Source organism: Natrix helvetica, assembly GCF_964273705.1.
Source record: "Natrix helvetica genome assembly, chromosome: 5".
NCBI lineage: Eukaryota > Metazoa > Chordata > Lepidosauria > Squamata > Natricidae > Natrix > Natrix helvetica.
The window spans coordinates 88,637,068-88,663,110 of NC_138551.1; the positions used below are offsets into that span (position 1 = coordinate 88,637,068).

The 26,043-nt window shown below is 42.7% G+C and overlaps 1 protein-coding gene across 2 annotated transcripts in view; it reads left to right on the forward strand.

The window, feature by feature from the left end:
• The window catches only part of UNC5B (unc-5 netrin receptor B), a 276,302-nt gene that overhangs the window by 131,978 nt on the left and 118,281 nt on the right, over positions 1–26,043 (forward strand). The gene's annotated exons all lie outside the window — the stretch shown is intronic.

Here is a 26,043-nt window from a genome sequence, read left to right on the forward strand (position 1 = left end):
AGTGGGAGGAGATGGATGATAGGAACAGTGAGAAGACTAATAGTAATAGTAATGCAGCCTTAGTGAATGGTTTGACAACGGTGAGGGAATTACTTGTTTAGCAGAGTGATGGCGTTCAGGAAATAACTGTTCTTGTATCTAGTTGTCTTGGTGTGTAGTGCACTATAGCTCTATAGTTTTGAGGGAAGGAGTTGAAACAATTTATATCCAGGATGGGAGGGGTCTGTAGATATTTTCAGGGGCCTCTTTTTGACTCGTGCAGTGTACAGATCCTCAATGGAAGGCAGGTTGGTAGTAATTGTTTTTTTCTGCCGTTCTGATTACCCTCTGAAGTCTGTCTGCCTTGTTAGTTTTGCTGCCAGGAGTTTCAAAATAGCCTGTCTTGAATGGATTCCCAAACCTACATGTCTTAAAAGCTGGCCTCCTCAGTTTCTGCTTGGGGCTATTAAGATTCGGCCTGCTTTCTGTCTTTTAAGAGTATGTTTCTCCATTTCTCCTTTAGGGAAATAAAATGTTCTGCCTTTTTAATATTTCCCCTAATATTTCATTATTTGGGGGGGGGGGGGTAGGTGCTGACTTTCTACAGCAGGACAGGGAGAAAACGTGATTTACTAAAAGAGTAAATGTTGTGTATACTAATTGATTCAGGGAAAACAACTGAGTCACTCTAGGACAGAAGAGGCGCCAGTGAGTGCTCTCATATCAGATCATACTTTGCAGGAAACCAGGAAAGTTTCCTATATAAGGTTTTCAGGTAATCTGCTGCAAACTTTTCTGTGAGGTGGCTACTTTTCCAGGAAGTCTCTTAGATCTGTTGGCGGATGAAAATTCTGGGCTGGTCAAAGGGTTTTTACAAGCACAGATGCCTGTTTGCATATCAATTGAATAAGTTTCCCATGGCCCCCTGCAATTTTTAATTATCTACCTGTTGGAAGAAATGTCCTTCTGGGTTCAGTTCCAAGTGAGGGAAAAGACACTGGAAACATGGAGACTGCTTTGAAAGATGGTTTAATGGTGGACAGGATCGCATAGCTTGAATTTCTGAACAGAAAAGGAGGAATCGCATGCTTCAGATGTTGGGTGAAGATGAAAAAAGACAGAGATGCTGAAAGTTCCTGATTTTATGCTCACTCTGGGCTTTGATCTTGATCTTGCATTCTGATTGGTTGTCAGACTCCCATGGGGCCATGCAGAGGCAACTCTGTAGGCTGTGCCTTTGAGTTGAGGTTTGGTTGAGCATTGCTTCTTCCCAGGTGCCCTGTGGTGAGATGGGTGAAGGGCTAATGCAATCATGCCTTAATCCCATCACCCTAGAGCTGAAGGGGGATCTTTGTTATGTAGAATAGACTGACTCAGGCCTTTTAATGGCCCATTGACAAAGGTGGGGGCTATTGAGAATGAATCTGTGTCCTACCTAAAAACATGTTTCTCCATTTCTTATTCAGGGAAATATAATATTCTGCCTTTTCAATATTTCCTAGGATATTTCATTCTTCTAGGAGAGGGGTGGGTGCTAACTTCCTACATACCAAGACTTTGCTTAGCTCAGCATTCAATCCTTTTAAGTGAGATCTTAAGGGATGGGGATGGAGGAAAACTCAAAGTATTAGCAAGACACCTCTTTAACTGGCTTTGCAAAGTTTCCGATTCCACCCTGCTTGGTTGACAAAGTTTCTCTCTTTGTGTAGACTTCTCTCTCTCTCTCCCGCATTCTCTTTCTCTGTGTGTCTCAGTCCCTGTTTAATAAAGGTGCGCAGCAAGGGAGTCTGTCTGCAGACTTTTAATTTTGCTTGGAGAAGAATCTGCTTATTTTAAAACTGTATAATTACTGCTGGCTCAAAGCACCCCCTCATTACCAGAGTCTGGAAGGAATGCTGTGTAATTACAGCATTTGTCTTGTGCTAGGAGGGAGCAAAAAGCTGGTGGGTAAAGGAAGGGGGGAGGAGGAGGAGGAGGAGGAGAAGGGGAGGGCAAAAGGAAGGGATCTAGTCTTACTGGGTCTCAAATGCCAGAGGGAGGGGACCGTAAATCTTTTATAGCAGCTTTTCCCTAAAAGTTGGTGTCACTCAGTCTCAAGCAGCTCCTGCTTTCATTCCCACTCCACCCTAGCAGTTAGCAAGGCTGATTTTATTTCAGTCTTGCCTCCAAGCGACTTGTAAGGTGGGGCAACAATTAAAATAACATATATGTTAGCAAAAGCCATTGTTACTCATTTCTCTCCCCTTTTCCCTAAAATAACAGGCAAAGGGGAGAGGAATTAGTTGCTTTTCAGATTTCATTGGGAAGAGATTGTTCTCTACAGTGGAACTATTTATGTTGTTGGAAGAAATGTCCTTCTGGGTTCAGTTCCAAGTGGGAAAAAAGACACTGGAAACATGGAGACTGCTTGGAAAGATGGTTTAATGGTGGACAGGACCACATGGCTTGAGTTCCTGGGGAAAAAGGTAAATCACATGCTTCAAGATGTTGAATGAAGAAGAAAAGAGAGAAAAGAAGGGGCTTGCTGGGTTTTTTATACTCTGTTTGGCCCCCACCTCTCTGTTTCCTGTTCCTGTGTAAAAATATATTCTGATTGGTTGTCACACTCCCATGGGGCCATGCAGGGGCAACTCTTTAGGTTGTGTTTAAGGGGCTATTAAGAGTGAGTCTGTTTCCTGCCTAAAACCATGTTTTCTTGGCAGTGTGGTGTGATTACATCGTCAAGATGCCATCATATCATGGTTTCTTGCAGTGGGTTTCTTGAAATGGGGCACCCAAGGACAGCAATGGAGTTTTCTGCAGCATTTGGATAACTGATGAAATGGGAGAGTTCATTTGGGGTTTAAAGGGTGGCTCAGTGGCTAAGACGCTGAGCTTCTCGATCAGAAAGGTCGGCAGTTCAGCAGTTTGAATCCCTAGCAGAGTGAGCTCCCGTTACTTGTACCAGCTTCTGCCAACCTAGCAGTTCGAAAGCACATAAAAATGCAAGTAGAAAAATAGGAACCACTTTGGTGGGAAGATAGCAGTGTTCCGTGCACCTTCGGCGTTTAGTCATGCCGGCCACATGACCACGGAGACGTCTTCAGACAGTGCTGGCTCTTTTGTCAGCCTGTTTCTTGTGCGCCCGGTGAGCAGCCTCCAACGCCTTGCGGGTCATGGGCCAAATTTAGCGAAGATGGTCACTCCACTCGGAGAGGGATAAAATTTGCAGTTTTTCTCGAGGCAACTCAGGAATTGGTAAAAAGTCATGTCCAAACACAACTCTAAAAGGGGTCAAGCCGGTACTGCTGTGCACAGAGTTGTTGTATACCACCTCAGCATGTGGTAACAGTTCAGTTATCTTGTTGATAATTGATGAAACATCGGAGATACTGTTCCAGAACAGGATTAGTCCGTTCACAAGCCCCGTTAGTCTGAGGATGGTGGGCGGAGCTGGGCGGAGCCAATTAGCTTCAGAAACTCCTTCCAGAAGAGGGAGGTGAACTGGACCCCCCTATCCGAAATTATGCATTCAGGTACTCCATGTAACTGGTATGCATGTGAAATAAACAATTTAGATAACGACTTAGCTGATGGGATTTTGTAACAGGGTACAAAATGAACTTGTTTGGAAAACAGGTCAGTAAATATCCAAATCATGGTATTTCCTAGACTGGCAATTCGACAATGAAGTCCATCGATATCTCCTTCCATAGGGCCTCAGGGCGGGCCACACCTTGGAGAAGGCCCTGGGTTTTTCCCAGTGGGCGCTTTGCGGCAGCACAAACGGGACAACTGGCTATGTAGGACTCAATGTCTTTTTTTCATGAAGGCCACCAAAATTGCCTCTTAACCAGATGTAAAGTCTGGGAGATCAGCTTCTCTTTCGGGACCGCTCTCACGTAAACGTCGCCTCTCCCAAGCCTCTTGAAAGAGTTTCATAGCCTGGGACATCATAAGGTTCTCCTTGTCGGCGTCCTGCCAAGCAGCTGCCGGCCGCCGATGTCACCTTGTGGTAACTCCAGCCGGAATTTCCTCAGGGTCATACTTCTGTCCCACTCCCAATGACCACCTGGGGCGGATGGACGTTCCTCCAAATTCAGATCCGCCATCCGCTCCGTCTCCAAGGGACACAAGGATGCAGCCACCCCCATGTCGTCCTCCTGGTCGCTGCCTGGATAAGACATTCCTTTGAAGGTTTTGGTTTTATTTACACGCTTCTCGGAAAGTGTTAGCTCCGGGATGAGTGCAAAAGTGAGATCTTGCTTAAAGTCAAGCCGGCCTCCCTCAGCAACCAAGAAAGAAACCACTTAAATCCATTTTGCAGAATTAAGAGTACTTTTACTGGTTATGAAAAGATAGCAGCTAAGCAAAGCAAGTTCTGAGGCAAAAGCGCGCGAAATCATACATATCAATATGTGACCAAACCCCCTCCCCCTGGTAACCCTCATCCCAGTGTCCAATCTGCAAAACCCTTAGGTGTCATGTGAGTTCCATCTTCAGGGAGTATCATCAGGTTGGTATGCAGGGCGGTTGGCCTTGATCGACACCAAGCACTAATCTCCAGCATACGCAGTAGATGGTGAGACCAAAACTCCTGTTTTACAATCTGTCCTGTACTTAAACTTCCCCTCCCAAATACCAGGGCCCCCCTCCCATTTCAATGGCAGCCGAAAGCAAATAGTGAAACAGAGGCTGACACTTCAGCTTTGAAACGGAGATGAGCACCGCCCCCTAGAGTCGGGAACAAGTAGCACATATGTGCGAGGGGAACCTTTACTTTTACCTTTATCTGGGGTTTGTGTAACCTTTTAGGCATTACAATTCAAATCTTTATTGTCAGAGTACAACATGTGTACAATGAGATTGTCTGAGCCTCCCTTCGTTCACCCTCCCAACACAATACAACTCACACTGACAGACAGAAAATCCCTAGCCCAGTGAATCCTGCTAAACAAACATCCAGTCCTATTGCACCCTGTGTACTTATTGCATGTCCCACCGCAAGTCCATCGCACTATGTTGTTGTAGGGTTATTTCTCATTCAGGAGCCTGACAGCCCACGGATAAAAACTGTTCTTCAGCCTGTTTGTGCGGCTGCCTCTGCTTCTATATCTCCTTCCCAATGGTAGGAGAATAAAGAAGGGCTGGCCAAGGTGTGAGTCGTCCCTGACGATTTTCCTCGCTTCCTCATTACTTTGCAGAGTTGGGTTCTGTTCTAGCTGGGAGAATGCGGGTGGACAGACAGGAGGCGAGCCAGGAATTCAAGCAGCTAACAGCTTTTATTATAACAGGTTGCCAAACGCGGCACTTCACATTTCGTGCGTCTCAGCTAACTGGCAACAGCTGAGCCCTGTTTGGCAGCTCTTTATATATGCCGGCTGTCAAACAGGTAACCAATCAGCGACGAGCACAATGCCCCCTAGCGGAACAGACCAGAGGGAAAACTATAATACATAGCAGGTTCCTACCAGTTCGGGCTAGTTTGGCCGAGTAGATAGTAACTCGGCCTGCCATGCCCCCAAACCAGTTTTATCTATGGCACCGCCATCTTGTTTTCTGCTTCTGTGCCGCCATCTTGTTTTTACTACTGTGCATGCGTGGGTAGCGCACGCGCAAAGCCCGTCCCTGAGTGAACCGGCAGTAGCAGAAGCCAGAATCCACGCCTGCTACTTTGGTTTCCTTTTAAAAATATAGAACCTGGCAATAAATAGCCGCCTTCAGTTCAGCCATATCACTTCCCCAAGTTGGCAGGATTATTTTGAGGGAGAATAAATTTCTATCCTTTTCCAGCAATCCAGCAAGGGAGAGGAGACAGAGCAAAAGACAAATTTATTATTACTACTGTCTTTTGTCACATTGTTCATTGGTGGAGTCAGTAAGAGGACAAGGTGAATCTCAACCCTATAGGCTCTTCAGGACTTTTGAAACACAACCTCATTATCCAGGACAAGTAACAAGGGCTTATTAGGATTTTATGTAGCCTCTGGAGAGCACCGAGTTTTCTTTCCCAATTCAGTCTAATAAAAATGTTGTGACAGGCAGATTTTTGTTTTTGAACCTTTGCTTTAGAATTTGTAGTGATTTATATATGAGAAGCAAAGCTACTTCGCCATAGTTAAGAAATTAGGATTAAGATGGGAAGATTGGTTGGCACTGATGCAGAGCTAATACTATCAAAAGGAGTTGGGCAGCATGGAGGAGGAGGAGGAAGAAGAAGAAGAATATTGCATCTTTTGTGTGTAGGTGGCTCTGTGGTTAAGATGCTGAGCTTGTTGATCAGAAAGATCAGCAGTTTGGCGGTTCGAATCCCTAGCGCCGCGTAACGGGAGTGAGCTCCCGTTACTTGTCCAGGCGTCTGCCAACCTAACAGTTCGAAAGCACGTAAAAAATGCAAGTAGAAAAATAGGAACCACCTTTAGTGGGAAGGTAAACAATCAATGGAAGGATTTACCTTCAGAAGTTGTGGGTGCTCCTAGCACTAGAGGTTTTAAGAAGTGATTGGAGATCCATTTGTCTGAAAGGTTATAAGGTTCCCTGCTTGAGCAGGGGGGTGGACTAGAAGACCTCCCAGATCCCATCCCACTCTGTTATCCAGTTATCAATTCTGAATCCACAATCTATTTGCCCCATTGAAAGATACTACAATGCTTAATACAAAGAAAAATTGTAGCTCTTCTGAGCAGAAGATCATATTTGGAGAGTTCTGTGCACTCAGTAATAAATGGATTATTATCCTTGTTGAGTTGTTGATAAAACGAGGACTCAGATTGTTGGAGTCAATATGCTGACTTTGTAAACCACTTTGTGAGGACTATAAAGCACTGCGAAGTGGTGTATAAGTCTAAATACTATTGCTAGTGGCTATTGCTAATCTTTTGGGAAACAAAAGTTAAGTTCTACATTTAGGCAAGAAAACAAAATGCACAGGTACAGTATATGTGGTACCTTGCTCAATAGTAGTAACTGTGAGAGGGATTTTGGAGTCCTAGTGGACAACCATTTAAATATGAGCCAGCAGTGTGCAGCAGCTCCCAAAAAAGCCAACACAGTTCTAGGCTACATAAACAGAGGGATAGAGTCAAGATCACATGAAGTGTTAATACCACATTATAATGCCTTGGTAAGGCCACTTATACTGCATTCAGTTTTGGTTGCACGATATACTGCATTTTAAGAGACACTTTGAGCCTCCGCAACCTTCTGAGATGTAGCTTTTTCCAGGAGGTTTTTGACGGTCTTTGACATTTGAGAACAAGAAACAATGGGTGAAAACTAATTAGGGAGAGAAGCATCTTAGAACTGAGGAGAAATTTCTTGACAGTTAGAACAATTAATCAGTGGAATGGCTTGCCTCCAGAAGTTGTGAATGCCCCAACACTGGAAGTCTTTAAGAAGAGATTGGACAACCATTTGTCTAAAATGGTATATAGGGTTTCCTGCCTAGGCAGGGGGTTGGACTAGAAGACCTCCAAGGTCCCTTCCAACTCTGCTATTATATTGAGAAAAGTTATATAATGGAAAAACAAGAACCACAAAGTCCTGGTTGAGTTAAGGTAGATCATTAACACTCTTCCTAGGATGATGAAGAATCCATGGACATGTGTCCCAAAACACCTGGACACTGCTGGTTTGGAAGATGAATGGTCTCCACCAAGAATAAATAATCTCTCGCGCACAACACTTTTGCGCATGCGCAGAACTGTCCAGGCAGGTGGGCGGAGTCTCCCACCGCTACTGCTACTGGTTCGCCCAATCCGGGTTGAACCAGGAGCAACCCACTTCTGATTCGTGCTCTGTCTTTTCCTCCCAACCCTTTTCCCACACATGCATTTTCTTCAGTGTATTGAGTCTGTTAAATTTGAAGATAAGGATAGGTGGTATTTTTAAGAATATATAATAATATCACAATTTCCCCCCCCCCCCCAAATCAGGTAGTTACCGGTACTCATAAATCCACATTGATGAACAAAGTTTGGCTCTGTGTGTCAACCAGCTTTTTTTTTAAAAAAAACGAATATAAAATACATATGCTTGAAGAGAGTAAAAGCTAAGTATGTTTTATCCTTCTGCATTTGATATATCTTACTCCTGTGGCTACATCATACGGAGCCTATATTTTCTGATTCAATACCCTGGCAGTTGTTACACCTTTTCCTTCAGTTTTTTACTGGGGACATTTCCTGCTTAAGTGTGATTGTAGAATGAGACTGTGCGGAGAATAAAAATGATCGGTGTACAGCCTGCAGCATTTTTATCTGGGATTCATAATATGTTCTGCAAAGTTTCATTAATTCCCTCAGAAACCCACTGAATTTCATGGGCCTACAGCTGGTAATTTAGAAGGTGATGTGCGATATGTGAAAATTACTGTGCTCATTATGGCCTTGCATTCTAAAATCTTGTCTCTCATACTTACCACCATGTGTTTTATATACATATATTTTCAAAATGCGGAATAGCCAGCTTATGGTTACGTGTTTCTTCACTTATAATGCAAGATGTGGGAATTCTGCGTTCATTTCATAACACCTAGAAGAATTCTGGCTTGCACTTTTGAAATTATTCTGAAATTTAACTTGATTTGAAATGGTAGGTTTTCTTTTTAATTAAGAAAAAGATTGATTTCCCAAAAGTATTAGAGGAAGAACTACATCAATAGCTTTGGCATATAAAAACTCAGGGTCAATTCTTGATTTTGCTGGTATCTAGGAGAGAATTAAGGATACAAATTTTCTTTGTAAATCATTCTGGAAAACTCTTTTCCACATTTTTTTTTAAAAAAAAGCCCCAATGGCTTCAAAGGAAAAGTAAACCTAAATGTGGGCGTTGAAAATCATTGAAACTCCTCCATTCCCCAGTAATTCAAGTGTGGCACGACAACAATCTGGGAACATTGTCCAGCCTGCTGACTTTAAAACATGAAAACAAGGAGCACAGAATAATTGCTTTGCCCTGAAGGATAATAAAAGCACTCTCATCTCGACTTCATGCAAAGGAGAAATGAAATAAACGGGCTTGTGCCTCCCTCCCCGATGCAAGCCTGTACTGTACGCGTTTGTAAAAACATAACATCAAAATCCTAGGGATTTTGTATGAGAACAAACTGAACAGACTTCCAGCCTCCTTTCCTTTCGAAGATCAGAGGCTAGTGGTGGGATTCAAATTTTTTTACTACCGGTTCGGTGGGCGCGGTGTGGCTTGGTGGGTGTGGCTTGGTGGGGCGTGGCAGGGGAAGGATGCTGTAAAATCCCCATTCCCTCTCCACCCCACTAACCTGCTTTCTAGCTCCATTCTCCTGTGCAAGGCAAAAGAAGAAGACCCGGCCAATCAGCTGAGACCCAGGAGGCAGCGAATAGAGGCGGGGTGGAGTCAGCCAGAAGTGGTATTTGCTGGTTCTTCAAACTACTCAAAATTTCCACTACCGGTTTGCCAGAACCGATCAGTACTGGCTGAATATCACCTCTGCCAGAGGCCCAGGGGCTGGGATGGAACCCATTGAGGCAGATGAAAAAGAAACCATCCGTAGAAGCACAACACTTCAAAAAGACCACTTTTTCCACTGATACAACATGTTTACAGTGTTGCAGGAAGTTAGCGCCCACCCCTCTCCTAGGAAAATGAGATATTTTAGGAAATGTTAAAAGAATATTTCCCCTAAAAGGGAGGCAGAAACTCAGCGCCCCCCCTCCACCTTTGTCAATGGGCCATTAATGCCTGAGCCAGTCTATTCTACATAACAAAGATCTACCTCCTTCAAGCAGAGCCAGAATAGGAATCCCAAAGCCCTTTCATTACATCATTGCCCAGCAAGAGTCAACCAACCATTCTGTAGGACAGCCTACGGAATTGCCCCTGCATGGCCCCATGGGAGTCTGGCAACCAATCAGAATACAAGCTCAAATTCAAAAGCCCAGAGAGGGTATAAAACCCAGGCACTCTCAACATCTCTCCCCCCCCCCTTTTTTTCTTCTTCACCCAACATCTTCAAGGCATGTGATCCTGTCCACCATTAAAACCATCTTTCCAAACAGCCTCCATGTTTCCTGTGTCTTTTCCCCCCACTTGGAAACTGAACCCAGGACATTTCTTCCAACAGAGCTCCTGAGCTGCTTTTGAACGACTGCCTTGTGTGGAAGTGCCGAGTTTATCCAATCTTTCTGACTCTCCCTCTTTAAACAGTTTGATTGTAAATTCCTCCAGGCAGGAGCCTGTGAATCATCTTCAGCAATGGTAAATGATGTGGCTTGAATTGCAAATAACTAGCTGAAGTGTCTTAGACTTCCCAGCCTGCGGGGAATTGCCTAGAAGTCCTAAAGGAGCTTGGGGAAAGCAAGGTATCTTAACTAATTAGGCGCTTTTTAGTTCTTGGCGGAGAAGTCCAGTGGAAAACAAAATATTATTTTGTAATAATTCTTTTTATTTTTTGTTACAAATTTTAAAATCTCTTTACAAACTTTCCCCCACTTTTTACATTCTTTCTTGTACATAGTTAATTTTACATCACATCGTTTCTAATTTCAGCCCCACATTTTCTTTCCAAATTTCCATCTTAGATTTAAATTTTTCTTAACAAATAAACAAAATAATTTTTCGCCCTTTCATAAAAAAAAGTATCATTTCATTTTCCATTTGTTATTTCTAGTTTCTAGATGCAGCTTATGATATATCATCAAATTCCATTTTAGTATAAGAAGCATTTTACTTAATTGGTTATCCACACTTAACAATAATATCTTATTTTATATATCATCCACAATATCAACATATCTCATTTTCTACTAAAATCTCTCTTTTTTTTTACCCTCTTCTTTTCCTAACCATTTTCTCTTAACTCATCCCTTGCTCTCTCTAATGTCCTATTTTTCTTCTGCTTTCTCTTTCTCCTTCTGTCTCCTACTTTTAGGTTCCCTTATTAACTCTTTTTTGTGCTGAAATTTTTTTTCATCTCTTTAATGATGGATTGGCAAAAGCCGTGTGATGAAATTGGTCTCTGTGTAGTAGATTAACGCCATATTTTCTAATTTTTTTTTTGGTGGGGGGCAAATGTGGTTTATGGGTTGTTATCTCAACATGGAATCTCTTATTCTTTACCTCTCCTCTTTGAAGGAACATGCGTTAGCCTGAGAATAAGAAGCTACTTAGAGGTCTTTGCACAATGTCTTTGTTCAGTGCGCTCCATGGGAGCTTTCTGCAACATTTGGTCTCCGACTGTTTATGAACTGCAGCTCCAGTTATCTTTGCTTCTATTGCTGACCAGAATAGACCAGAATATCTGAAAGGTACCACATTTGGAAAGTTGTGGATTTCACAGGAAGGGCAAGTGAAGTCACGTGCATTATGGGTGTCAACATGCAAATGATATGATGCATGTGTGATGTCATTGTGGCTTGTAGTGGACACTTATGGCTCACATGGGCCATATGGATATTGTAGAAAGTTAGCGTCCACCCCTCTCCTAGAAGAATGGAATATTTTGAGAAAGATTAAAAGGGCAGAATATTGTATTTCCCTGGATGAGAAATGGAGAAACCTGCTCTTGGAAAGCAGCCCCCACCTTTCTTAATAGCCCCCAGCACTTAAGATAAAGAGATAGCTAGCTGTATTCATAAGCAAATGCCCCCACCCAAGATCCAACAAAAGTAGGATTAGCCCTCAGCCACAATAGGAATTGCCCAAAGCCCCTTCGCTGCATCACCTCAGTTGTATCATCCCAAGCAGTTCAAACTTCAACCAAACGTAGCTCAGACAAACATGACCCCTACATGGCCCCATGGGAATTGGACAACAGCCAATAGAATGCATGTTCTTGCACAGGAACAGGAAGCTCAAGTGCAAAGCCCAAGAGAAGGTATAAATACCTCCCCACTCTCAACTCCATGTGGTCAGCTACCCAGAATCACACGTGCTTGGTGGTTCTGCTTCATCAATAAATGGGCTCTCTTTCCAATCAGCCTCCTGCCTCCATTTTGTCTCCAGTGCCTTTCTTCCGGCTTGGAACTGATATTTCTTCCCACAATATGAACATTCCATATGGAAAGAAATCGGGATATTAAAAACGGCAGATCTCTCGGCCTTCTCGCCCCACCTCTGCCTTGTCCATCATGATGGAAACTCTTGAACCTTCGAGTCCATTCCTTCAGAGTGGGAGGCAAACATACCAAGCAGTGCCTGCGAAATCTTTGTGGGTCCATTACCCAGCAGCATTCACTGGCCGCAGCAAACTCTGAAGAGCAATTTTAAATGCATGTGGTTTAGCCTTGATTCAACCCAGCATAGCTCTATTTGTTTATTCTACAGACTTTTTTTCCAGAATGGTATAAAACCCCCTTTTTTTTGTATTGTGATATTATTTTCAGAAAACGGTCTAGGAAATGCCTCTTGAGAACCTTCTTTTTACTTTCTTTAGGAGAAAATAGGGGAGAATTAGAAATTAGAAAGGGATGCGGTGGCTCAGGGGCTAAGACACTGAGCATGTCGATCAGAAAGGTCGGCAGTTCGAATCCCTAGCGCAGAGTAATGGTGTGAGCTCCTGTTACTTGTCCCGGCTTCTGCCAACCTAGCAGTTCGAAAGCATATAAAAAATACAAGTAGAAAAATAGGAACCCCCTTTGGTGGGAAGGTAACAGCGTTCCCTGTGCCTTTGCGTTTAATCATGCCAGCCACATGTCCACAGAGACATCTTCGGACAGTGCTGGCTCTTTGGCTTTGAAACAGAGATGAGCACCGAGTCAGGAATGACTAGCACTTATGTGTGAGGGGAACCTTTACTTAGGGGAGAATTAGAAATACATCCATACATCCGTTTCCAGCTTTCTATAAACCACCTATTGAGTATTGGAAACCTAATGATTGAGCACGGATGTGAGGTGTGTGAGGTACTTCAGGCCCTATAACAACCCATGTGGAATAAATATACAGCTGAGCAGATCTACTACAGTTCCTTCATTGTCTCTTCCTGCTTTGTCATTTCAGCCTTTCAGGCTCTGGAAAAAGTCCCATTGTAAGAACTTGCCTTGCCTCTTTCTTGTTAATTAACACCCACCGGGGGATTATCGGAAGCCTGGCAGTTAAAACTTCCAGTCCTGCCCCGTTTTGCCTGATGGTGATCTGCCCATTTACTCTGGTAGGGCATTGTTCCCCTCCCTACCCTCCACCAGCCCTCACTTCAGGAGAAAGAGGTTAATGTACTCCCAGACTGAGTTAATGAGGACCAGGAATTACATCAGCAAACTGCAAACAGCAGCTCGAAAAGTAACATAAGGCCTTTCCCGGGAGGTTGTTGACAGGGCCCATTATATCCTCTGTGCTTTTGTTTCATCCACTCTCCCCAAACTTGCATCAGCCTTTTGCAGCTCCCTGCCATCAAGCACCTTCATACAAAGAGGTACATCTTAGCATTTTTTGCCCATTCAGAAACCCCCCCCAAAAAAAAACCTTGTATCTGCGGCTGGGCTGGGTATTGTCAGGATGGGCAACAGGAACCATTTAGCACACCACGAAAGCTTGGCTGAAGATGACTTTTTCCTCCCCGGATAATGAGCCCAATCGTCTTTTGAACGCATGCGCTAAAATAATCCCTCCCCCGAAAATAATCCCTCCCTGAAAATCTTGCAACACAGCAGCAGCCATGAGGTGACCACACTCACCGCCTCCTGCACCTCAAAAACAATAAGACCTCCCCGAAAATAAGGCCAAGTGCTTATTTTGCGGGTCAAAAGAAAATAAGACCCTATCTTATTTTCAGGGAAACACGGTATATTCACGTTTCATCTACATCAGTGGTTCCCAACCTTTTTTTGGCCATGCCCCACCTAAGTATCTCTAGGAGTCCCCCCCGCCGCCGCCGCCCATGAAGTATAATTCTTACTATTCAAAAAGTGAACTACTCACGCAGAGGAAGTCTAAAAGGCCATTAATTTGTTTTAAACAAGGTTCCAAAGAACATGGCATCCATGAAAGAGAAAAATAAAAGAATGAAAGACAGAAGTACTGAGGAACTTTAAAAATAATAGTATGAAGAGATGTGGGAAAAATCAGCAAATAGTTTCAAAACATATAATAGAGAACTGAAATGCATAAATATAAAATAATTTCAATGAAAGCTTTTTCTGTAATACTTTGATCATATTAATTACTATACCTATTAAAATAAAGGTACCTAGCAAATCCAGAATACAATTTGAGTTTACCACAAGATCATATTTACAATGCAATCCTATGCATGTCGACTCAGAAGTAAGTACCATTGTCTTCAATGGGGCTTACTCCCAGGAAAATTTTTTGTAGGATTGCAGCTTTAGTCTACTTAAGTTAGTGAGATCCTTGTGCTTGATGCCTGCTGCAGAGAGATTTTATATTAGGCTCCAATTTAGTCATCTTCATTCTCAAGTCTCCTCATTCAATGATATTAAAGGAAGGTGGCGCAGAAAGAGGGAAATTTAAAATAAATAAATAAATAAATAAAATTTTATTTGTTAGCCGCACCCTCTCCCGAAGGACTCGGGGCGGCGTACAATAAAAAACATATAAAGTACAAATATGGACAATACATACACAAAATAGACATATACATGGAGGAGGTAGACAGATGGATGGAAACAATTAAGATCACAGTTTAAAATCCCCTAAATAAAATCACAAAATTAAAAAACCCGTCAGGAGCGATATCATCAAACTATGGTTGAGCCAGGCCAGCTACTTGGAATAGGTGGGTCTTGAGCTTTACACGGAAGGCGCGGAGGTCAGAGGTAATCCTAATATCCGGGGGGAGGGCATTCCACAGGGCTGGGCCCACCACAGAGAAGGCTCTGCTCCTAGGCGCCGCCCCCCGGCACTGTCTGGTGGACGGCACCTGGAGAAGTCCCTATCTGTGTGAGCGAATTGGTCGCAGGGATGTATGGGGCAGAATACGATCCCGCAGGTATCTAGGTCCTGAGCCATGGAGCGCTTTAAAGATCGTTATCAAGACCTTGAAACGCACCCGATAGACCACAGGAAGCCAGTGCAGCTCGCGCAGGAAAGGTGTCACATGGGAGTACCTTGTACTCCCCATAATTACCCGCGCGGCCGCATTCTGGACCAACTGCAGTCTCCGAGTGCATTTCAAGGGGAGCCCCATGTAGAGAGCGTTACAGTAGTCCAGGCGAGACGTCACCAGTGCATGAGTGACTGTGCGCAAGGCGTCCCGGTCCAGTAGGGGGTGCAATTGGCGCACCAGGCAAACCTGGTGGAACGCCCCCCTTGCCACGGCTGTCACATGGTCATCCATGGACAGCCGGGCATCCAGGAGGACGCCCAAATTGCGCGCCCGCTCCACGGGGGCAAGTTGTACGCCCCCGATGGCCAGGGATGGAATTAGCTGGTTGAACCGGGGGGCCGGAACCCACAGCCACTCCGTCTTGGAGGGGTTGAGCTTGAGTCGGTTGTCATCCATCCAGACCCGTACGGCTTCCACACACCGGGACATCACTTCGACGGCCTCATTGGGGAGATTCGGGGTGGAAATGTACAGCTGAGTATCATCAGCGTACAGATGATATCCCACCCCGAACCCACGGATGATCTCACCCAGCGGCTTCATGTATGTGTTGAACAGGAGTGGTGAGAGGACCGACCCCTGTGGCACCCCACAAGTAAGGTGGGTTAGGGTCGACCTCTGCTCCCCTGCCAACACACGTGTCCGGCCGGAAAGGTAGGAGCCGAACCACCGCAAAACGGTGCCCCGAACCCCCAACCCCTCCAGCCGGTGCAACAGGATACCATGGTCGATGGTATCAAAAGCCGCCGAGAGGTCTAATAGGACCAGGATAGAGGAACAACCCCTATCTCTGGCCCTCCAGAGATCATCCACCAATGCGACAAAGGCCGTCTCCGTGCTGTGCCCGGGGCGAAAGCCGGACTGGCGCGGGTCTAGATAATCATTTTCCTCCAGATGTCGTGGAAACTGATAAGCCACCACACTCTCTACAACCTTCGCCAAAAAGGGAAGGTTGGAGACAGGACGATAATTGGCCAGCTCCATAGGGTCCAGGGAAGGCTTCTTGAGCAAGGGCCTCACCACCGCCTCTTTCAAGGCGGCCGGAAGAGACCCCTCACTCAACGAAGCGTTCACTAGGCCCAGGAGCCAGTCACGTGTAACCTCCCAGGATGCCAGTACAAGCCAGGAGGGGCACGGGTCCAGTAAACATGTGGTAGGTCGCAGTCGTCCACGCATTCTGTCCAAATCCTCGATGGCAACCAAGTCAAACTCCTCCCAGATTGATCTCTCAAGACTCTCCACAGACGTCTCCACTGGGCCACTGAAAGGGACCCAATCCTTCCGGATTTGAGCGATCCGCTCAAAAACATTCTTAGCTTAATTTATGAATAATAAGATTGTCATGAATGAAAGGGGGGTTGTAACTATGACCCCCCCTACTCACCCACTCAGTTTGAACCTGCAGCTTAGTGGGGAAATGCTTTGGTAGTTCAGTAGGTGGAGGGGAATCTCACACACCTGGCAAGACCTACGCACGCGGATCAGTGGTGGGTTCCAGCAGAGACTACTGTCAGTTTGCTCAGGGGTGCGCCCCGTGCATGCACTTGGTGCGCACTGCGCATGCATGCGCAGAAGCAAAAAACAAGATGGCAGCGCCGTAGGGAGAACCAATTCGGGGGCATGGCAGGCCTGGGTCGCTGCCTGTTCCAATGACCCAAATCGCAAAGCTACTACTGGTTCGGCCGAACCGGGCCGAACCGGTTGGAACCCACCACAGATGCAGATAATGCTTTCAGCTTCCAGCTGTGCTCACGCTATGATCTATAATTTGATGTAGGACCCTGCAGTTACACTGAGGGGAGGATACTATGCCCCAGTTATACAGACAGTCCCGGCTGCCTGAGGTGCAAATGTTACTCAGGATTGTCCATTGCTGATGTGGTAGTTCAAAGCCAGGCACCTCTTTTTGTGGGGTCATTTATATCTCTTCCTATGTCTGGAAGTCCAGTTGTCACCCAGACAGACTATTCTGTAGACTTTCCTGGCTCTCAAAATACATGGCAAGGAAAAAGGAAATATGTGCCCTACTGTTCTTGAACTGAAACAGCCGCCATATGACTTATGTATTTGATTGATATAAATTGATTTTTTCCCCTTTATATGTGCACTAGAAATTATTTTCCTGTGTGAGTATTAATATCAAGCTAGGACAAAGCTTTTGTGGGACTATCCATTTATAAAAATATTCTGTGAATAAAGTCGTTGTTTATACTGTTCAGTAGTGTCGTAAATTAAAGCAGTTTCTCGCTCACTACAAAGTACTTTTGTCTTTGCCTTTTTATTTTTCGAGATCCTCTCAGCATCTTCTGACGGCAAAACCTCTTTGCACTAAAATATAGATGGATTATATAGCTTTCATTTTGGGGAAGTTCTTGAAAATCATCTGAGTAGACAACTGTTGAATCGACTGATTCTTTGGTGATCAGCATGAGATTCCCTTGCTTAAAATTGTTCAGACAGGAAAAGCCAATGTACATTTTTAAAGGTGAAGTCGTTTTTCTCTATGGTTTTTAGCAATCAGTACTTTAACAAGTTATCTGAAATGGTCAACTCTTTTATTGACTCTGCTTTCCCACTGTTATTTATGTAATTCTTGTTTCATCCAGGGTTGCCATAAAAAAAAAAATCAAACGCTCATGAAAGCTTTATTGATTCTTTGCATTTATGAAAACACTGGTTGATAACCCAGCATTGCCCAGGTATTTATTTATAGGGGGAAAATGTTCTAATGTTGGATTTTCCCCCTTATCAGAGGGAGCCCCCTTGTACTGTGAAGCTGTTACTATGGCAACTCCACTGTGTTGTACAGTAAACGCCATTTTATGGCAGTACAGTAGAATTCATTTTAAGGCACAACAGGCTGTATCTTAACAGAACACACACCCCGAGGGATGTTAGGGGTGTCTTACCCCCACAGTATTTATATTGTATTATTCCATACCAGTATAGTGTAATAATTTAGGCAAGAAGAATTAAGAACATCTAAACCCTAGTCCACCCCCATCTGTGGAAATTCACTATAGATAACTTCAGACTAGCCACAAATCCTCAGTCCAATCTCCATCACAAATATACTTAGTAGAAAAAATGGGAAGAACAATATTATTGTATGTAGATCTCATTGAACTCTAGGGAAAAAAAGCTGTACTGTATTAAAAGTTTTGGGTAGTTGGCCAGTTTTATTATATCCATAATGAAAGATTTTATGATTTATTTGCTAGTCTGTTTTTGGCAGAGTTGGAAATTTTTACCATTTAAACCTTCAAATGTTATAGTCTACCACTTTTTTCGTGCATGCAGATTGCAAATCTAACAAAGCCAAAATAATTTATTGCTTACTCCTTTGTAGCTTCAGTCAATTGAATCTAAACTGAATGCAGATTATTAATACTTAACAATAAATCAGAAATGAAATAAAAAGAACAAAAATATATAGAAATGATATTATCAGTGCCTGCTCACCACATATAATAAATATCTATTCTCTTCAACACTTCATTCTCTTATTCTAAACCCAATTAGGAAATATAAACTGTTCAATGTTTTCAGCTTTCAATCTACTTAAAATAAAATTAAATAGTGTCAGACTTTCAACCTGAAGTGAGTTTTATAGCACCTTTCCCCATTTTTGGCACTGTTCTTTTTAACTGTGCCTGATGTCAGTCTTGTAAGACCGCAAAGAATGAAACTTCTGAATCTGGAAAAAATCATGTTTTTGCATTGTTATTAATTTAGTGTTCAGCCATAAGAAACAATGAATCAGGGTGGAAATATGTCCCATAGTTGGAATCATGTCCCATAATTTGCAATTAAATATCCATCCATTACATCCATATATCTGTCTCCTAAATAACTATTATTTGGGCCTGTGTTTAAAGTTACATCAAGATCTTCTTGAAGAGCTTTTAATGTTTAAAAACACTTTACATTCTTCTTGATTTTGAAAGAGCTTTTAAATATTAGACATGTTTCCCCTTGCTTGCTCAATCCCTAATTCTGGCCAGACCCAAAAGGCTGTAAACAACACAGTTCAAATGCTACTTGTATACATATCCTTTAATTAAGCAATGGGTGGAGGACCCAACTATTCAGCAAAGATGGAGATATGTGAAGTGACAAGAACTAGTGCCTAAACTTAGTATATATGAGAAAAAAATATTTGTTCCTATCCATTTAAGTACATGCCTTGCTGCAAATCACAAAGGGTAGAGTAATTTAGGAGGGTAGAAAAGCATTATTGTGAACACACAATAATGTGAAATATAATGAGGCACAAGAGATTTAGGAATGCAATACACTATCATATCTCTCTCTTGTATAAAATTATATAGAGTAATGTGCTAAAGTTAAAGCATACGTGGAAGCAATTATTACATGTGCATATGCATAATTGTGCTATTAAAAAATTCAATGCTAGGGGCTAAAAATATGAAGAATGGTTGCAGGAATTGGGTAGGTCCGGTCTAGTGAAAAGAAAAACTAGGGGTGACATGATAGCAGTGTCAATATTTGAGGGGCTACTACAAAGAAAAGGGAGTCGCCCTGTTTTCCAAAGCATCAGAAGACAAGACAAAAAGCAGTGGATAGAAACTAATCAAGGAGAGAAGCAACCTAGAAAGAGAAATTTCCTGATGGTGAGAACAATTAACTAGTAGAATGCCTTGCCTTCAGAAGGTGTGGGTGTTCCATCACTGGAGGCTTTTAAGAAGAGAGTAGACAGCTCAAGCAGTGGGTTGAACTCAGCAGTATGCTGCAGCTGCCAAAAAATATAGTTCTAGGCTGCATAAACAGAAGGATAGAATGAAGATCACTAGAAGTGTTAGTACCACTTTATAAGGCCGCACTTGGAATACTGCATCTCATTTTGGTCGCCACGATGTAAAAGAGATGTGGAGACTTTAGAAAGAGTGCAGAGAAGAGAAACAAAGATGATTAGGGGACTGGAGGCTAAAACATATGAAGAATGGTTGCAGGAACTGGGTATGTCTAGTTTAATGAAAAGAAGGACCAGGGACACATGATAGCAGTGTTCCAATATCTCAGGGGCTGCCACAAAGAAGAGGGAGTCAAACTATTCTCCAAGGCACCTGAGGGTAGAACAAGAAGCAATGGGTGGAAACTAATCAAGGAGAGAAGCAACTTAGAACTGAGGAGAAATTTCCTGACAGTTAGAACAATTAATTAGTGGAACAATTTGCCTCCAGAAGTTGTGAATGCCCCAACACTGGAAGTTTTTAACAAGAGATTAGATAACCATTTGTCTGAAGTGGTGCAGGGTTTTGTGGCTAAACGGGGTTGGACTAGAAGACCTCTAAGGTCCCTTCCGACTCTGTTATTCTATTCTATTCTATTATAGATGACCTCCAAGGACCCTTCCGACTCTGTTATTCTATGTTCAATTATTTGCTTGCAAGCATCCCAAAAATTAAAAACCCAAGGAAGGAAATCTTTTCCACTATCAATAATAGATCAATTGGCAAGGTGATTTGGCTTTAAAACTTTATCCAGGGTAATATTAGTCTTCATACTATCTCAGAGTGATAAAGATATAGTACACTGATCAATAAAGCCGTGGCTCCAAAATTGTTAATAAAAGATATCCTACAACAATTAAACATAATTAAACAAAAAAAGTGCCATCTTCCTTCTAATTTACCACATCCCTTTTTAATTTTCAAACTTACAGCTTACCTAAGCCAAGTTCTTCTTAGACTGAAGAACTTAAGTACTTTCAGTGGTTCCTCAGTTAGATTGATATCTCCACTAACCATGCAACTAAGCTACTAACCAACCAAATCCTTTCATACAAACATTTATTGAGCTCACAGATCAAATCCAGCATTGTATCTCACTGTTTTATTCCAAATGTGTTTTGACAGCATCAAGTTGGGGGAAGCTGTAGTGCATCTTGCCCCAACAATCTGGGTCCTCATTTTACCCACCTCGGAAGGATGCAAGGCTGAGTCAACCTGGAGCCGCTCAGGATCAAACTGCTGGCAGGGCAGAGTTAGCTTGCAATGTTGCATTCTAACCACTGTATACCATGGAAGGGAGAGGTGAAGCAGTGATGGGCTGCCACAAAGAGGAGAGGGTCAAGCTATTTTCCAAGCCACCCGAAGGCCAAACAAGGAATAATGGGTGAAAACTGATCAGGGAGAGATTCAACCTGGAGATAAGGAGAACTTTTCTGACAGTGAGAGCAATCAACCAATGGAACAGAAGTTGCCTTCAGAAGTTCTGGGAGCTTCAACCCTGGAAGCGTTCAAGAAGCGTTTAGACTGCCATGCATCATAAATGGTGTACGGTCTCCTGCTTGGGTGGGGGGGGTTAGACTAGATGATCTACAAGGTACCTTCAACTCTGTTAATCTGAACCTATTGTGTGGTGCTTGACTTTAAAATGTCTTTAATCCACAGGCCCTGGATATTAGTATGACTATCCACTGATTGTAGTAGAGGTAGCAAAAGGCAACCAAGATTCAAAACCAAATAATTCAATTTGTTTGGGTTCCCATAGGGAGATTTTTAATAGTTCTTCCTGCTCAGGAGAGGCCCAAATTACCTGTTTGGATAGGTCAAAATAGACTAGACCATCTGAATACTTTGGTGCATAGAAATTACTCCAAACTAATAAGCACTTCCGATAGCTTATTACACAGGACAGAAATTAGAGAGTAAAATCCTTCGTTCTATTTTCAGTGGAAAAATTTACAGTTTAAACAAACAAACAAAAAACCACCCTACTGTTAATTTGCTATCTGAAGCTCAAGTTAGCTTCAGAGGAAGTCTTATATTGCTTCTCTGCATGAATTAATATGCTGCCTTTGCCTCCTTCTTCTTATCGCTTTTAAAAGGCGGAAGCAAGTGAATCATTTAATGAATACAGTGCAGAAGATACAGCAAAAAAAAAAAGGTCTCCTTTTCGGACATCCCTGCATGGATCACTGCTCTGAATCCTTCCCCTGGCCTCTCAGAACAGACTAGGGAAAGTGAATAGTAGGCTACCTGTGATGCAGGTAATCCTTATTAGACTTTCAAGTGTGCTTTAGCTATCATGAATTTGGGAAATGATGCTGTAAGTTTCTCCTCTCCTTTCACATGCCAGTAACCACAGCTCTTGCTGCCTCCTGCTAAAATGAATTTAGAAAGAGCATTGCTTTTATAAGTAGGACTAAAGGTATGTATCTACAACGATTAGAATTGTGCAAGCCGTGGTATTCTGTGTGATCCTCTACAGAAGTAAAGTTGGTCTATGAAGAAGCAGGTTAGGGAGAGTATTGACACTTTTGAACTTTGTTCAAATATTTGTTGCAGGACCTGGACATGGCTAGTCTAGTGAAGAGAAGGACCAGGGGAGACATGATAGCAGTGTTCCAATACTTAAGGGGCTGCCACAGAGAGGAGGGGGTCAAGCTATTTTCCAAAGCACCCAAAGGCCAAACAAGGAATAATGGATGGAAACAGAACAAGGAGAGATTCAACCTGGAAATGAGGAGAAATTTTCTGACTGTGAGAGCAATCAACCAATGGAACAGAAGTTGCCTTCGGAAGTTGTGGGAGCTTCATCCCTGGAAGCTTTCAAGAAGAGACTGGATTGCAGCCCCTCCTGCCCCAGCTCTATGCCATCCTATTTAGCCATGTTTTTGAAGCATGCGCATGCGTGCAATCTGTGCACGTGAGCAAAATGCATGCACAGAAGGCACGCATGCGGGGCAAACCAGTGGTAGACTTCTGTGAAATCCACCTCTGGGTAAAACCCACAACTTCAATCTTTGAAAATGTGTAAGATCCACAAGTTCCATTTTAAACGTTATTGTAGAAATGGGAAGTAAGCAGATACCAACTCAGCTTATTTCTCTTTTTCCTGCTTCCTTGTAATATTTGAATAATTTCTAAGGCAGCAGGGGACACAGATGTATATCCTCCTACACACATACACAGGTGGTGAACTTAGGTTGTGATGTTTGTAGGCTTAAGTTATGGAGGAAATCTTAGAGTAGAAGAAACAGTAAATTAATCCCAATAACAAACCCCATAGATCAGAGGTCTTCAAACTTGGCAACTTTAAGGCTTGTGGACTTCAGCTCTCAGCTGGCTGGAGAATTCTGGGAGCTGAAGTCCACAGGCTTTAAAGTTGCCAAGTTTGGGGACCCCTGCCATAGATCGACCCCAAAATAGACAGTATTCTCTCCCCTAAAATGCATTGTTTTTCTTTTCCATGATGGAAGCAAACAAATAAATACCGTAATATTCTGTGGACATGAGATAGGCTGAATGAGAGAGCATGGGAGAAAAAGAAAAAAATGTGAAATGAAAAATGTCAGCCTAGTGTTTTTGTAATGTGAAATCCTGTCTGGCTTTAGTTATTAGGCAATGATCTCTGAACTTACAGGTCCAATTGGTGGAGAAGAAAACAATATGAAGAGGGCAGTGCAAGGTCCAATGGCCTCTTGGCTATTAAAACTTACAGAAACTCATTGTTATTCTGAATGATAACATTGCTGGGAAAGGCCATTCCAATGTTCAGATTTTGGGGCTGTGGGCTAGAGAAGGGTTGCTATAAAATATAGAAACATTGACAAAGAGGTTTTGGGTGAGAAGGAATGCTGTATCTCTTTGCCAAGGATAATACTGGCATCTTTATTTTTAAACTGTGTGTATTTGTGTGTGTGTGTGTGTTAATTCCACCCTACCCTGCTGTAACAGTTTGTATCAGTATCTCCAATTCTTTTTTTTTCCCAAGTCAAAAGAGCCAGCTGCAGATCTCTGCAAATAAGTCAAGGGGAAACAGATGTTGTGCGTAATCTGGATGAAAAACAGCAGATTAAAATAATTCATGTGTAAACCATCAAATAAACCACGTGTACTACTTCAGGTCTGAGGAAGAGCGTTTGGGGAAGTGACTTTTGCCCACCTTCATTTAATTCTGTTTTAATTCAGCCAATAAAGGTTTCTTTTGTAAAGAATCCTTTGTCAGAAATGAAGATGGAATGCCCCCCTCCTTCGTTATGAAAAATGCTCTTATTTCAAGTGTACCTTTACAGTCAAAAATCTTAGATAAAGGTAAAGATTTCCTTTGTCCAGTCACATCCGACACCAGGGGGTAATGCTCATCCTCATGTTTTAGCTGAAGGAACAGTCTGTGGTCATGTGGCCAGCATGATTATATCAGTGGCGGGTTGCTGCCGGCATTACTGCTGGTTTGGTGCGCTCCATGCGCATTTGCAAATAAAAAGGTCTGTGCGTGCACAAAACCTTAAAAAATGCAAAAAAAATTGCAATGAAAATTGTTCTGTGCGTGTGCAGAACTGAAAAACAAGATGGCGCTGCCGTAGGAGAACCGGTTCATGGGCGTGGCAGGCCTGGGTTGCTGCTGGTTCCAGCGGCCCAGCCCGCCAAGTTACTACCTGTTTGGCTGAACCAGTCCAAACTGGTCGGAACCCACCTCTGGACTGTACGCCGAGGGGCATGGAATGCTATTACCAAACTGCTACCTATTTATCGACTCGCATTTGAATGCTTTCAAACTGTTAGATGGGCAGGAGCTGGGACAAGTAACGGGAGCTCATCCCATCACACGGTGCTCGGGCTGTCGTTCCCAGGCTGTCAGCTTTCCAGCTGGCAAGCTGTGTGTCTTTAACCGCTGAGCCATTCTGAATAAATATAATGCTGTCTTTGACCAACTGATTAATGGTGACCAAGGGTTGGCTCTGGGGTACTTGAGGATTTTGTTCTCCAATCGAAACCCCGCCATATCTCTCTGACTAACATGCTTGTCAGAACATAGTCATCCTTTAGATTTTGCATGATTTTGAATTTTGTGATGGCGTTCTCAAGTACAACAGGGTACCACAAGATATGATGAATTGGGCTGCCCTAAATCAGGACTGACTCCTGATGATTGCACAGATAAATGCTTTTGAATAATAATAATAATAATAATAATAATAATAATAATAATAATAATAATAATAATAATAATAATAATAATAATAATAATAATAATAATAATAGTGATAGTATTTCCAATGGCATGGAATCAATATCATTGGTCCTGTCCATCCATTTGATCCTTCCCCCCCCCCCCCCCATTTTCTTCAAGTATTTTTAACTTCTTATATGATATGTGCAAAGTATGTCAGTTTCTGGTTACTTAACTGAATTAACCCATCTCTTTGGCTTCAGAATAAGTTGACTGGTTTTTCTTCATAATATATACCAGTGGTTTTCAAGATCTGTGGACACGTTGACTGGGGAATTCTGAAAGCTGAACTCCACACATCTTAAAGTTGCCAAGTTTGAAGGACACAGCTCTGTAATATTCTCAGTAACCATCTCCATATCCATAACGGGTAGACAACTTTTTTTTCCTCTTAGACTTTTTGCAACCATGTATTAACTCTAAAGCCGTGGCTTTAATTTGGAGTTTTTTGTTTGTTTGTTTTGGTCCAAAAAAATATCCTTATCCTTCCATATCTCTTTTTCCCTATTTGGGTTTCTCAGAAAATTATTCTGGTACTTATTGTTCAAAAAAAATGTATACATGGTGAGCAAATACGTTTTGAAATGTTCATTTAAGAAAATGTATTGAGCTACACATACACTCAATCTCCCACACCCACAAATAATATCTGCATCAATCAGAAATCAAAGCAATGCATAACCAACTGGTAGATGGTTAGCTAAGAATGTATCCAACTTGTGAAATGGTTTGCGTAATATGCGGATGGTATGTCTCTGTATTATAGAACGGAAATGTGGCAGTCTTGGGTGTGTCTAGCCAACATTGTTGTCATTGAGTCTGGACAATTATTTTTTTTCCCCCTTTCACAAAGTCTAACTTAAGTCATTGACTCCAGGAAAGCTGGCGACTGAATAATTTCCCAAGCCTTTCTTGCTCCATTACAGTTTCTATTAGTTTTTCCCTGCAAGAGGTCCTTTGCCTTGAAGTTTCTTGTTTCTTCATCCTGCTCTACGATGGCCCTGCAAGTTCTAATTATGTTGACATCAGCGTTTTCAGTCCTCTTCACCTCAGGCTGAAACTTA